General features: G+C 37.3%; 1 pseudogene across 1 annotated transcript; it reads right to left on the reverse strand.

Moving 5' to 3' along the window:
- Nucleotides 1-4: 4 nt before the first annotated feature.
- LOC137746570 (beta-D-glucosyl crocetin beta-1,6-glucosyltransferase pseudogene) lies at nt 5-1,708 on the reverse strand (annotated as a pseudogene). Its single transcript, XR_015967043.1, has one exon. The product of XR_015967043.1 is annotated as a beta-D-glucosyl crocetin beta-1,6-glucosyltransferase pseudogene (transcript).
- Nucleotides 1,709-14,830: the final 13,122 nt, after the last annotated feature.

The raw sequence follows: 14,830 nt of genomic DNA on the forward strand, positions 1-14,830 counted from the left end.
AATCTTTTAGGATAATAACAGTAAAATCAAGAGCTTTAATCAAACGGAAAAAGAAAAATGAAGCTCGCAACTATAAATTACAACTGATATACCTACTTCATCATTAATTCCTTCTCGTACAAAGTCGAACAAACTCTTCAATCGAATCCAGCTCTTGGCTCTTTTTCGATGTCGGGACTTAAAAGAATTGCATTTAGCAGCAATGTTATTAGTTATTACAATACAAGGATTTATTATTATTGAGTGTATCAGATACACCATCCTGATATTACTGCAAGCTAATTTGCACGCTTAATTTATTGATTCTTTCCCTGTACGAATTCGAAGTTGCACCAACTCATCAACCAGCCCCTCTATCTCTCGATCCTCTCTTTTTCCGATGTTGTCTCTCAGTTCCATTGCTTTTCTTCTCACAACCTCCCCAATATTGTTTTCCATCACATCTTTGATCACCTTTGCTACCTCTTCTCGTTGCAAACCTCCTCCTCTTCCTGTTTTCTTGACCTCCACACCAACACCCAGCTCCTCTACTAGTCTGGCGTTATATGGCTGGTCAAGATGCATAGGCATGGCTATAATTGGAACACCGAACTTCATGCTCTCCAGTACAGAGCTCCATCCACAGTGGCTCAGAAATCCACCGACGCTAGAATTCTGCAATATCTTTGTTTGTGGTGCCCAACCCTCCACTATCATTCCCCTCTCTCCCACCCTCTCTACAAACCCTTTTGGCAATACCTCTTTAGCCCTAGTTATTTTCTCTTCCATAGGAAACCTAACAACCCAAATGAAACTCACTTTGCTAAGCTCTAACCCATGAGCTATCTCTTCTATTTCCTCCTTGGATAAAAAGTACTCACTCCCAAAGGAAATATACACAACCGAAGATGTTTCCCGTTTGTTCAGCCATTTGATGATGTGATCTGTTTCTTCATCTTTGTCTTCTTGATCCTTAGTAGGGTCGTGGAGCAGTGGACCAAGAAGCAGAATCTTGCTGTCCATTAACTCATAGAGGTAATCAACATATTTTCCTTCAATCTCCCTGAATGTCTTTAACAAAATGAGGTCACAAGAGCGACCAGTGGTAATAGGGAATTGCAGTTGAGGGACTCTGTCATCCTTTCTATTGTCATTTGATGAAGCTGGCGGCATCATACTATTGAACTTACTAATCTCGTAATCGCGAAGATAGATTGCGGGAAACGGAAACCGGACACTAGGGCCCTTGAAGAGACGATGGAAAAGAAATGATACCGAAACAGCGCTGAAGATGAAAAATTGGATGGTGGGAATATTTTGATCCAAACCTAGAGACAGTGCCCATGGGACAACAAAATCATATATGAGAAAATCAGGGTTTAGGGTTTTGAGGATGTTGGAAAAGTAAGGGGTTGCCATTTGCAAAGCCTTTTTTAGGGTGGGCATGAGGTGGGGTGGGAGGCCATTGGTGGTGTGGTAGTGAGGTGCCAGTTCTGGAAATACATCGTGTGGAAGATGTAGTTCAACAAATTCAATGCAATGATTGTATCTTTCAGGAAGTTTTGGCTTGACGGAGTTGAGAATTACAGGCGTCGAACAAAAAAAGATATGAAAATTTCTCTCGCTGAGCTTCTTGGCTAGCTCGAGGAAGGGAGAGATGTGGCCGTGAGCTAACCAAGGAAGCATAACAACACTCATGATACTATTTCCATGCCTAGAATCCATTTGGAAGTCTGTATCTTGAAGTTGTTAATTGGTGGTATATATAGTACTATTCACGTAGTGATGGATTAAATGCCAAAATATAAAGAGGACTCATAATAATAAATGGAAAACTAACCAAAAGCTTCAAAAAAAATTTCTTTTAATCATCAGGACAAAAGTTTTTTTAAAATGCCAATGCTACCCTTCAAACATCTGTACAAAATTGGTCCAGTATTCAGCAAAGTTCACGTGATCTTCACCAAAGAATACATCCAAAAGAAGAAAAAAGAGGACTGACACTTTCAGATAACATTTGAATGCAAAAGATAAGGTGGCAAACATTGTAGCAACCAAGCCAAAATGGATTCACATGACCTTTATTAAAGCAAAGACAAGTCAACCAGCTTTCAGAAACAGTGTACTGTCACTATTCAAAAAGTTGTAAATAATTGAAACGTTATTCTGTCTTAATTTTTGTATATAAGGGAGCATTTTCTCCTATGCAGAAATAACCTTAACACCTTAACACCTTAACATCTCAACACACCTCAACACCAGATACACACCATACTTCAATCCTCATACACTCAAGCATCTGAAACCTTCCTAGCATCCTTTGTAAACACTTCTCTTTGTAAACATTCTATATATCAATAAAAGTTCAAGTGTATAGATTCAAGCAATCTCCAAGTCTTAAGTAAGTTTTCTTTTCTTTCTTTTCTTTCGTGGTTAAGGTTGAGCAATCTTTATTTGCCCCAAGAATCAAGTTTTATGTCTTTGCAGTACTAACCAAAAGTCCTTGTACTGGTGTTTTGGGACGCATACAAACAGCAGAGAAAAACAAATACAATGTAATATAATATAAAAAAAGTATGAAATTTAATCCAAAGAAGAAGCAAACAAACAAAATATCCATAAATCGAGTCATACCTTAGTTAGAGGATTAAAAACTTCAAAACCACCATCCATCAATAGAAAAGCTTGTTTTCTCTATTAGAGCTATTAGGGTTTTGGTCGAAATGAACGTAGGATAAACAAAGGGTGATGCTAGGGTTTAATTATAGTATGTGGGTCTATTGATAAATTTGATTTTTATTATTAATTTCATTTTGTACTTAATAGTAATTATGCAAGAGGGTAAAATAGACAATTAACATTTAAAATTGAGTGATGTTATTCCCACCCCATTGTCTTATCTTTTCACCCACCTTTTATTGAATATTTTAATTACAAATTTGTTCATTTGTAAAATGACTGATAAGGACATTAATTATCCTCTTTTGCGTTAAAAAAATGGTTGGGTTGCACACTTAGTCTATCTTAAACCCTAGCTCATCTTTCCATCTCTTTTCGTACAGAGAAAGCATAAAAAATTATATAAAAAATAAATAAAAATAAAAAAAGGATTTAGATGACTTTTTCGTTGAAGAAGTAGAAGATGACACTTCTATGAAACAGGTAGAAGATTACGTTTCTATTGAAGAGGTAAATGAATAATTTTGTATGTGGATCTTTTGCATTTGCCGCACCGTATATATGTCATCGAAGTTTTCCTTTTGAATTTGGATACCTCTGTGTTTTCCAATTGAATTTGCATACTTGTGTCTTCAAGATTAGCAAAATGGATTTGGGCAATATCCTTATTTTTATTGCTTATTTGAATTTGGCTAACATATGTTGAGAAACACAAAACTCACTTACGAAAATCCTTAAGCAAATCAAACAATTCTTTCCTTTTTTTTTTTTTTTGTTTCATTGTTATGTGCATTTTAGAACGCTTGGAATGAATCAGCAGCACCCTGGCACAAGAGCTAGTTGAAATACCACGTCTGTGATGCATTATGAAAAGTATATGTTGTTTTATAATTTCATATGCATGCATATTTTAAAGGTTATTTTGGGAATAATAGTGGATGGGAAAATAGCATTTTAATTTTTTAACTTGTTAAGGTGGGAATGATTATAACATGGGTGGAGAAATAAGACAATAGGATGGGTCTAGTAGCTCTCTTAAAATTTAAGTTGGGTGTAGAAAGAGGTTAGATGGGTTTAAATAAAATTTCTCTTCTTAATTTTGTCTGATTTTGTATTTATAATCCTTGTATGAAAAAAAGTAAATGTTTCATGTACTCCGAGTCAATGACTTGTTTATATTGTACTTTACACTTATCAATAAAATCATCTAGTCTAAACTGTCTACATGGTATCACTTATTTAGGTCTCTCTTGGAGTATTTTTTTTCCCATTACCGACTCTCCCCCTAGACACTATTTCTTGTCGTCCCCCTTCTATGGCTCACGAAAACGCCTCATCCTCTACCTCTACTAGTTCTTTTCTCTCGGGCATGAATGTGGCTTACTATCTTAAACTCACCGAGTCCATTTATCTTCTATGGACTTGTTAGATGAAGATGTTCTTGGTTGGCCATGATTTTTTTCCTTATGTTAATGGCTCGAACCCAGCTCCTACCGCTACTTTCTCTGCCAAACATAATCCTGCCTATGTATGTTGAACAAACAAGATCACCTTGTGTGTAGTTATCTTACTTTTACCCTCTCTAAGTCCATCATCTCTCTAGTTGTCGGCAAACCCTCTTCAAAGGCAATGTGGGATTGTCTCTATGAGCACTTCTCACAAGCCTCTAATGCAAATGCTAGAAATCTTCAATTTCAGTTACTTGATATTTCAAAGAGCACTCGTACTATTTATGAGTATCTCTAACATGTCAAATCTATCTCCGATAGTCTTGAAGCTATCAATCGCCCCGTCTTAAATGAGGACTTAGTGACTACTGTTTTGAAAAGGCTGGGTGGAGACTATTTTATATTTATCACGGTTGTGATGAATTTTCCCCTTCCCACGTTCACTGACCTGCGTTGCAGACTTCCTTCCTTCGAGGCCCAGAACTGATCTTCTGCTGCTTATGCCCAAAGCTCTGTTTATCTCTCACTCATCCCCTACGGATGTTGTTTAGGCCCAACCTCCTACCGTGGGCCCTCATCAAGTGATGCTTCTGCTCATCAGGCCCACTACGTGGACCATCATCCTCACCGTCCATACAGGCCCTATCCGGGATTATTGTGGTAGTTGATAGGATTTCTACCACCTACAAAAGTAGGGATAAAAACATTTAAAATTGCTTGCAAGAGTACAAGGTAATTGTAATATAGTCGGCTCTAGCAAGACCGTTCTCCACATGAATTGAATGAATAATTTGTATTTAAACTAATTCTTAGTTAACTATTTGAAAACAAAGTTTGAAAAAGGGTGATTTTATGACCAAAAATATTAAAAACGAATTTAATTAAAAACAATTAAATAATTGGCAAAGTAAAGAAAGCAAAAGAAAATGATTTTGGAAAGTAATTTAAACACTAGGGTTTCGCCGTCACCACTAACAATCCTATGCAATTTTACCAATTACTTATTAATTTCCACTTACATGCTTTGAAGGTTAGGTTTTCTTAATACATGTTTTTCCTCGTGATGTTTAAGTGAAAACGTATATCTAACATTGCAACCCATCTATGATGTTCAAATCAAATATAAACATGCAAAACTCATTAAGCCTTGTGAAAATCCTTTGAAAAATCATGCAACCCTTAAGAGCGTGATGTTAGCCTTAAGTGAACTTACAATTACTAATCACAGGAAGCCCTCCTCAATTTCAAGGTGATGTTGCAACAGAAATTGTATCAAATTACTTATCTAAATGCTCTAATGGTTGCGAATCACTAAGACAATTAGATAGTTTAAACACGGTGATTAATAATTCAAAGCAAGCATGCATCCATTCATAAGCAAATTAATAAAATCACATATTCATGTTAAGGCTCATGGCCTCGCTCTAGCAAAAGGATTAGTTACACATAATCATAATAAAAACTAAAGAAAATATCATTAACTAGAACAATGATTGAAAACACCTTGTGGGTAAAAAGTCTAAAATTCTCCAAAATAGTGCGTAGTAAACCCTAATGGCTAAAAAACCTTATTTATACTACCACAAATTAAAACCCTTCCTAGAAAAGACTTCTAAAAACTCGGAAACATAATAAAATAAGATAATTAGGAAATACATTCATATTTTAACTTTGGGAAATCTGCCCAGCCACAAAGAATCCCACGTTTCTGGATCTTCAAAGCTCCAAAACATGCCCAAAATGACTTGAATTAAATCTTGAGATGTTCCGAACATAATTGCAGAAGGCCTCGAACCCAAAAGACATCATCTTTGACAGCACTGCGCGCTGCTCCTTTATTTCATTGCCATAAAATAACTGCTTGGTAGAAAAATCCGAAACTTTAAAACTAACAAGTTGAAAGACTCATGAACATTCTCCAATTAGAATCATTCCAAAATTCATCTGTTTGAATACTTTTTGCTCAAGAGGAAGTCGAATGTCCTACATTGGAAATATAATTCAAAGTATCAAAATTCACCAAAAATAGCCAATAAATTATAACTAAGATTAGGGTAAAATATATAATATAATATGGACTCATCAGTAGTCATGATTTTGGCCGTGGCTTTGGTCGTGGCCATGTGGTGGTTATATCTGTGGTGGTCGATGTGGCTGAAACTTGAATCCTTGGGGTCCTCCACCTGTTCAAGCTACTCCTAGTATTCTTGGTGCTCCATTGGCATATTGGTACAATTATTATAATTCCCCGGATCACCATGTCATGGCTTGTCTTCATCAGTCTCATACTTCATTCGCTGGGTTTATGGCTTATTTTATTGAAGGGGTGCGGCAAAGAGAGAAAGAGAGAGATAAATAAACACTTGAGGAATCCTATGTGTCATTCTTCATGCCTTGTGCCTTTATTTATAGTAAACAAGATATGTTTCTTTACCTTGTAAGTAATACAATTATAAAGAGATATGATCTTCTAGCATCCTAAATACAATCTACTGGTGATTTACACAATCACACATGTGTCATAATTAATATCACAACACAATAATCTTAATTAGTCTCTCCTTTTTTTTGTAGGCTTCTATGTCGCAAAAAAAGGATGAGTAGCACACCAACATCTTGCAATAGCAACCAGACATGCATTGTAGCAGCTGACACCTAATCCAAATGTGTCTCTAGAGTTGCTGATGGACATGGTTGGACAACGGAAAGGCTAAAAGATCTGTGACCTAGGAGGGGTCTCGTTCGAGACCTCGGAGGATCTTCTTTATCTAGCTTTCAACCTGCAAATAGAGCTTGTTCCAGACTGCAACAGTTAGAGATGGGCTTAGAAGACATAGGCCAGTGAGAAGAAGCTTGGGAAGAAGTTGTGTGCCAGCGAGAGAATGACTTTCGGCAGTACATTCGAGAGATGGCCAAGCAATGTTTGCATCTGTCATTCTCATGCCCAATCCTCCAAGTGACCTATAGTCGCCATCCCAGCAACAACCCTAGGAGTCATTAGTTTAGTATATTTTCTATACGTACATTTGTATGAATATTTCAGTTTTAGTATAATTAAATAATTTTTGTATATTGTAATTCTTTTGAGATTATATAATTAAAACTAAATAATATTTAAAATATAATTTGAATTACTAATTTAAAAAACTTAAAATGTTTGCCCAACGAATACTTTTCATTGAGCATGTATTTTCTATTTTTGCCTAACAAAGAGCATGTATTTTGCTTTTTTTTTTTCTTTAAATTCCTTGCCCAACGACAATTTCGCCAGCCAAAATATTATTCTTACTTTTTATTTTTCAAAAATACAACTTTGCCCGACGAAATAGTGGAAAATTTATTGGTAAGTTGTTTGATTTTCGTCGTTTAGGATACTATTCTAGCTCAGCAATGAGTTCTAGTAACAAAATAATATCGTCGGGCAAAGTTGGTCAACACCTTGGCTCAACAAAACTATTGTCAGTAATTTCGTTGGGGGAACAATTTTTGCCCAACGGAGTTTTACTTATTGTCGGACAAACAGTTGTTCGACAACTTTTGCCCAACTAATATTGCAAGACGAGTCTTCATTGGGCAAAAGCCTTAAGCGATGAAACCTTATTTAACTAGATGAAATATTTTCATCTGAAATGGTTTTTTTTTTTTTTTTTTTTTTTGGTAGTGGTCAAACGGATATAGTAAACTACATCACATAATGTTAAACCATATATCCTATAAAAAAAATAAGGGTAAAAAATCTACTGCTTGGTCATAAGCTATCCATTTTTATCAAACACTGTTAATTCTAACGAAAAAAGGTCATCTGAGGCTCAATCGACCTATTCACTTTGAAGTAGACAACATTGCCTACATAAAGAGAGTAGGCGAATCTCAATTGTTTACACCTAGTGATGCAAGTTGGCTTGAAATTTTCGCATTGGTCATTAACAATTTTTAAAAATATTGGATGAAAATTGGAGTAATGCATATAGAAATTATAAAATTCTGAATTTTCACCCAAATGTTTTTTGAAATGTTGCAAATTTATACCGAGGATTTTTTTTTTTTTTTGAAATATTTCATTTTTTTAATAATTTTTAATATAATGTATTTAGTAATTAACTTGTGTCTTTTAATTCGTTCATCTTAGTTTTGAATACAATTCATTCATAGTTTTGATATTTGATCATACACTTATAAATCTTTAAAGTATGACACTACAACATTAATTGAATTTACTAACAATTATATATATATATATATATATATATATATATATATCAAATAGTAAAAAGGAATGACAAATTGCATATACAGAAAAAGTTCGAGCATGTTGTAGGCATAATTTACTGAATAATTATGAAAGCCAGAAAGAAAGAGGGTGCGACGTAAAGAGAGAAGGAGAGAGATGTGTAATTGTGGGTGTGTGTTATTCCACCCCATTGTGCCTTTATTTATAGTAGTGGGGAAGATTAATTCCTTACCCTTTAGGATTACAACTCTTAATAGGTAATCTACTCCTAATAGGAATGTAAGATACATTCTCATATCTACTATGATTTACAGAATCACATTCCTATTCTAAATATGACTGCAACACTCCCCCTTGAGTGTGTAAATACTCAACAAACCATCGCATCAGATTCTTCAGCAGATAAGGTAAAATAGTTGATGAAGTCATCGGCCCAACGTGTGACATTCCACATCGCCCAGGGGAGTGATCCTTATATGTATATTCTCATCCCTTTGGGAGCTCACTGGCTTCGGGTTCCGTAGGAACTCCGAAGTTAAGCGAGAAGGAGGCTAGAGCAATCCCATGATGGGTGACCCACTGGGAAGTTGCTGGTGAGTTCCCAAAAAACAAAACCGTGAGGGAATGGTAAGCCCAAAGCGGATAATATTGTGCTATGGTGGTTGAGCGGGCCCGGGAAATGTTCTGCTCTGGACCGGGATGTGACACAACGGGTGATCGATTTACTTTGAAGTATGCATTTGTAAAAACTCACTAAAACCTTGCTATGGTAAAACACAAGGGATAGGCAAAACCCATAGACTAAGGAGAAAAGTAAGAAAAATATGCATAATGTCTAAAACGCTCGTTAAACTAGATGAAGGTAGTGAACTCAATGGAGTATGATCATCCTGGGATGGGTGCCTCATTAAAACCTAGTTAGGTATCAAAAACCCAATGGGAAAAATGCTTCTAATCGTAGGGAAAAATGGTACATTAAGATCATGTGAGTATGCTTCAAGATACTCCCCCTGAGTTAGACATAACTTCTAAATAAAAGAACTACAAGTAATTCAACTCAGATAATTTACGAATACCGATTCCTTAGAGGAGCTTCTGAAATGTAGACTTGGGCAATGACTTGGTGAAGAGATTGACCAAGTTGTCTTGGGAACGGATTGCATGACTTCAATCTCCTGATGCTTTGCTGATGTAGATGTAGGTGCAATATGTCTTGGCGTTGACTTCGTTCATGTATCATGGCTTGGTCAGGTTAATACATGTGGTATAATCTTCATGGATCGTCATTGGAACTCAATGATGGATGAAAACACAGCAAGTACTTCGAAATTCTCAACAAGAACTCTTAACCATGTCTCACTTGTGGCATAGTGAAGCGAGGTGAGTCTTGGAACGATTCGAAGATTTCGCAACTAAGGTCATATCGTGGACCTCCAAGATATTGCAATATCCCTAACGGTAAAGACATAACCATTTGGGGATTTTGCCTTGTGTGGGTTTGATAAGTAACTAGCGTCAGCATAATAAACAAGGTAAGCATCATTCCAAGGATCAAGGGGGTTGGATCCGCTAAGATGCGTTAGGATTTGCCCATGTAGTACCTTCAGGGTACGTCTTTAATACCAATTCAATGGTTGCGTGTAGGCGTGGTGCTGCATCTTTACCAAGATCAACAGAGAATGAGACGTCCTGTCTAAATACAATGAGCTAAGTACAACGCAGCGCAAAGTTGAACTTTAGATATGGAATTTTGGATTCCATAACCTCTTAAAGAGTCTCATTTGCATATAACGTATGGACGATCAAAGGTATACTCAAAAGTAACACATTCGATGTGTAGTTCGACTGGTAGACCAAAATACCGTCAGAACAATGCTTGAACTTCAGGTCAAAGCATAGACAAGTTTTCCCAAGATCTTTCATCTCAAATTCCATCTTCAGGTGCGAGGCAGTTTTCTCAAGCTCTTCCGGAGTCTTAGTGAGATTCGTGTCAACGACATAAACTGTAACTTTAGCAATTTGGAATAAGACTTCATAGTTTAACACGTAAGGGCATAATTCATCCTTGACTGATTAAATAATCATGTAGACGGGTATACCACATCCGTCGGATTTTTAATCCATAAGTGAACGCCTCAAAACAAGTTAAGAGGGTGTTTCGTGGTTTTGGAACTATTTGAACCAGTCCATGTAATTCTTCGGGAACTTACATGTAAATCTCCGTATCTATATCCACATGGAGAAAACACTAACCATATTTCATAATGTTGCTATTAATCACAGGACGTTTGAGAGAAACCTTGCATCGTAAGGCGTGCATCATATCGCACTATTTCATTCATCTCATAACGTTTCTTTTCCCACTTGTAACACAACAAGGTTACCTTGGGCTGTGTAGGAACGACAGGTCCAATACACACTTTGGTAAGAATTTAACTTGGATTGTAACTTTAGTTGTCTAATCAGTTCTACATTGTCACTTAATCAACGGAACACGGTTTGATATCGTCGTTTTTCATTTATGTCGGTAGCTACCATATAAGTGAAAACATCATCGATGTTAATCTCATTTCAATTCCATTTAGCTCATCCAAACTAGTATACTGGACCAAGAACTTTAAATCTCAGGAGAAATCTGGATTAATCTCATGAGATGAAAATGATTTGAGACAGCGATCAAGTTTAAATTCATTTTTGTGCCATGTTTTCCTTTTCTAGGGAAGTGAATCCTACGAACCAAGTGATCTGTCACGCTAGCTATCCGTCGGTGTACCGGACTATCCAATAGGGGTGTCCAAACCGTCCAACAAGGGCGGCATACCCTCTAGGGATGTTGACTCGACGTCCGTTAAGTACGTCTATCCTTGCAGACATGTTTGTAGCTGGTCTATGATCTCATCACTTTAGCTAGATCAGAGGAATGCGTATAGAGCAACATTTTGAAAACTAAAATTCATTGCACTTGCTTATCACACTTGTGCGGTATGGGGACCGAGATGAGACATAGTGGGTAATGTCCACGTAACTTCGCACCGTTCTACAAGAACGTTGACGTTCTTATCTCCCCCTAACGGTGGGAAGACTGTCTCATTAAAGTGACAACCCGCAAATGAGCGGTAAAGAGATCGTATGCAAGGGCTCTAAGAAAGCTAGTGTGAAGGAGAATCATGATCGACAAAAGATACACATCCTTCTTTGAGGACCCATGGTGGTAAGTTGCAGCGGCGCAACTTGGCACATGGAATGCACATCCAAATGTGTAAATACGAAAATCGTCAGGTTCGTACCAGTAACCAACTGTAATGTCATATAGGTTGGGTGGGAATGGGCCTCAAGGTTGACCAACATAACTATGTAGAAAGATTGCATAGCCCTAGGCAGAAACCAAAAACTTAGTACGTTTACCAAAATTTAGGCTATCATTTAAATTGCGCTTTATGATCACTAGGCCAAGTTCTTTAGGGTGAACATGGGAATTCCATGTTCAATTATAAACCCAAAATACATGCAATACTTTATCGAAAACCGTCGATATAAACTCTCCGGCATTATCCAGTCTCCCGAACCTTAAGGGATAAGTAAGGTGGTGAACCCTTAATCGACCATAAGGTTTAGCAGTAATGTGTGTGGACAAACATGTGACCAGTTTGTCGATTCATCAACCAAAACCATAAGTATTTATATGGTCCGCATTTTGGTTGGATTAGTCCACATATATTCCCTTGAATCCACTGTGAAAAGAGAGTCGTATCGTATCTTTGCGGGGAATGATATGGAAAATCAATTTCCTTAATGAGCATGCTTGGCAAAGTGTGCTTGTAGGCAGAATATCCCTACTTCAGATAAGGAGATGCGTTGTAGCATCATTGTTCGACTTAAGTGTCCCAAAAGGTCATGCCAAAGCAAGTAAACTGCTCAATCACCAGGCTCCAGGCCAGCCACATATGGTGTATTCCCATTGGCCACAAATCAAAGCTTCAGGCTCATTTTTGGAGGTGGTGCAAAGATATTTCACTATATTTTCTTCAGTGGTTTCATTTATGATCATTGTCATCTCGAATATCCTTAAAAACTCAACGTCAGGGAGAATTTAAGGTCCCTTAAATGGTGATTCGGTACCATTCATACAACGAGGAGCGTGCCAATGCTTTTAATCAAGTTGGATAGACCTGAAGTCATTGTTAGAGATGTGATATAGGTGTAAAGTTAGTATGCGTAGTACGCATTCATCCAGACAACTAACTTTCCTACATTCCAACCTAATCATGTGTTTAATTGAATCGGTCACATGTATTAAGAAACATGATCCAATTAACTCATATTCGAGGACAATATCAGTAAGATTATCCATAAGTAAAACATACACCAAACTTGAATCCAAGAACATAGAAAAATGTTCACAAAGTAAATTGTTTACTAAGGGGATTCAGCCAACAAGGCCATCTATGTCAAAATTTGGCTCTTCCAACGGTGTTTCGTGGAGGAAAAATTAGTCTCACATATTGACTACTAGAATGGTACTCCTCAACAACATTGGTAGGGGCATGAACAGGTGCATAACCAATCATCTATTCCATCAAGACAGAAGAAGATTTTGCAAGGTTAAGGTTTGGGAATATTATCCCTTATTCTTGAAGTTTTAGGTCTTAAGTGCCAAGGATCACGCTTCGGGCATGATGCCACACCTTAGCAGGCCCTGATTCTACCATATGTTTGTGGTAGTTATTAGATCCGAGAATGTGGTAAACTTCCGCTTTCTACATTGTTGCTTCAGGGGTGAGTTAGAAACATAGAAGGACAAGAAAAATATTCTCCAGTCAAAATTCGATCGGATTTATAAACTTCAGAATTGTACTCATTCATGGACGTAATCATGGTGTGCTTCAGGCAATGTCTTTCATGATTAAACTGTCCGTATGAGCGAGCCAAAGAGCCATGGAATCCTCGTTCGGGAGGTATTTCCATTTGTAATGCTTCGGGTATAAGTCTACAAATGAAGATCATGGCGGAGGCTTATTCAGCTCTTCCATGTCATTGTTGGCTTCAATGGTTTCTCAGCTACTTTAATAGTCAAGTGGAGATTCACGTCTTGTACCCCACATAAAGTGGTTTTTATTAGAAATGTCCAAATCAGGAAAATCGAACTTGTTACTGTACGACAATCCACTGAATAAAGGGAACAAGATTGTGATTGGTGCTATGAGAATGAATTATCCATAAGCATCAAAGTTAGAACATTCGAGTTCTAAGACATGGTTTTCATGAAAAAAAACGTCGGCCTTTCATGGGTGTATTGTTTTATGAAAACTTCGGGTTTCAAAGGCACTAAATTTGAAACTATAGGTTCAATTTAGTTTCTGAACGTTTAGTTCATAAAAGAGAGGGTCCTACAAGAACACAGAATGCAATATGCTGATTTAAGTGTAATGGATTTGAGGTTTTTCGGGAACTCAAGTGTGAGCGCTTCGGGACTACGAAAGGATGTCAACGGTTCAAAGAATAAAAATAAATTATTGAATCATTAATGTCCAAAAATGATCTTCAGGTCAATAATTTTGGATTCGTTATCAAATTAATGGACTGCAGGTCACTTTTAATTAATTCAATAAATCGGGCCATACCGGTTGATTGTAGAAGCAAAATAATATTAAAATAATATTATTAGATCGAAAATATAGCATAGCGCAAAGAAGGGCTGGTTGCCGTGAGCAAAAGAGCTTGGGTTGCCTGCATGAGAGCAGCCCACTGGTCGACAGAGACAAAGGCCTTAGCAATAAGCTGCTAAGTTAAATGGGCCGAGAGAGGGGCATGGGTTTAGGCTCAGCGAAAAGCTGGCCTGGGTTGGGTCTGATAAGCCCAGCCGAAGCTGGGCTTTTATGTTTTGGGTCCAAGGCAACCTAAGCCCAGCAGCCAAAGCTTCTGGCAAGCAAGCCGAGACTGGAGCGAAGCCCAGTGAGTTCACGGGCCTAGGGACGCGGGACAATGGGCCAAAATCTGCTGGTTTTTTTTACTTAGGGACTGCAGGCCCTATAAACAGAGGTAGGCCGAAAGGCCTAGTAGTCTAGGTCAGCACAGCAAGGCCCTAGGGCTGCTGCTGTGGGGTCCAAGGTGTCCGCGGTGGTGGTGCTGCAAGTGCCCATATTTTTTTTTTTTTGATATAATTAGGGTTTGAAAACCCTAAATTGCTTCTAATTTAGTTTATATAATTTGACTCACAAATTCCACATAACAATTTAATTGTGCGATGTATGAAACAAATATATATATTGAAAAATATATGAACATATACAATACATATATCGGAAGGAAAATGTAAACATAGGGAGGTTCATGCATCATGGGGAATGTTTTCATGCGTCGTGGACGTTTCAAATATCTTTCTTTATTTTAAGCATACCTGATTAGCAGAAAACGACAAAAGCCTTTGAATTTGTAGAAGATCATTGGAGTTGTATCACGTTCAACAAAGAAAAAATAAATTGAATCAATAGCA

This window comes from Pyrus communis, chromosome 2, assembly GCF_041283825.1.
Source record: "Pyrus communis isolate YQ-2024b chromosome 2, ASM4128382v1, whole genome shotgun sequence".
NCBI classification, from domain to species: Eukaryota; Viridiplantae; Streptophyta; class Magnoliopsida; order Rosales; family Rosaceae; genus Pyrus; species Pyrus communis.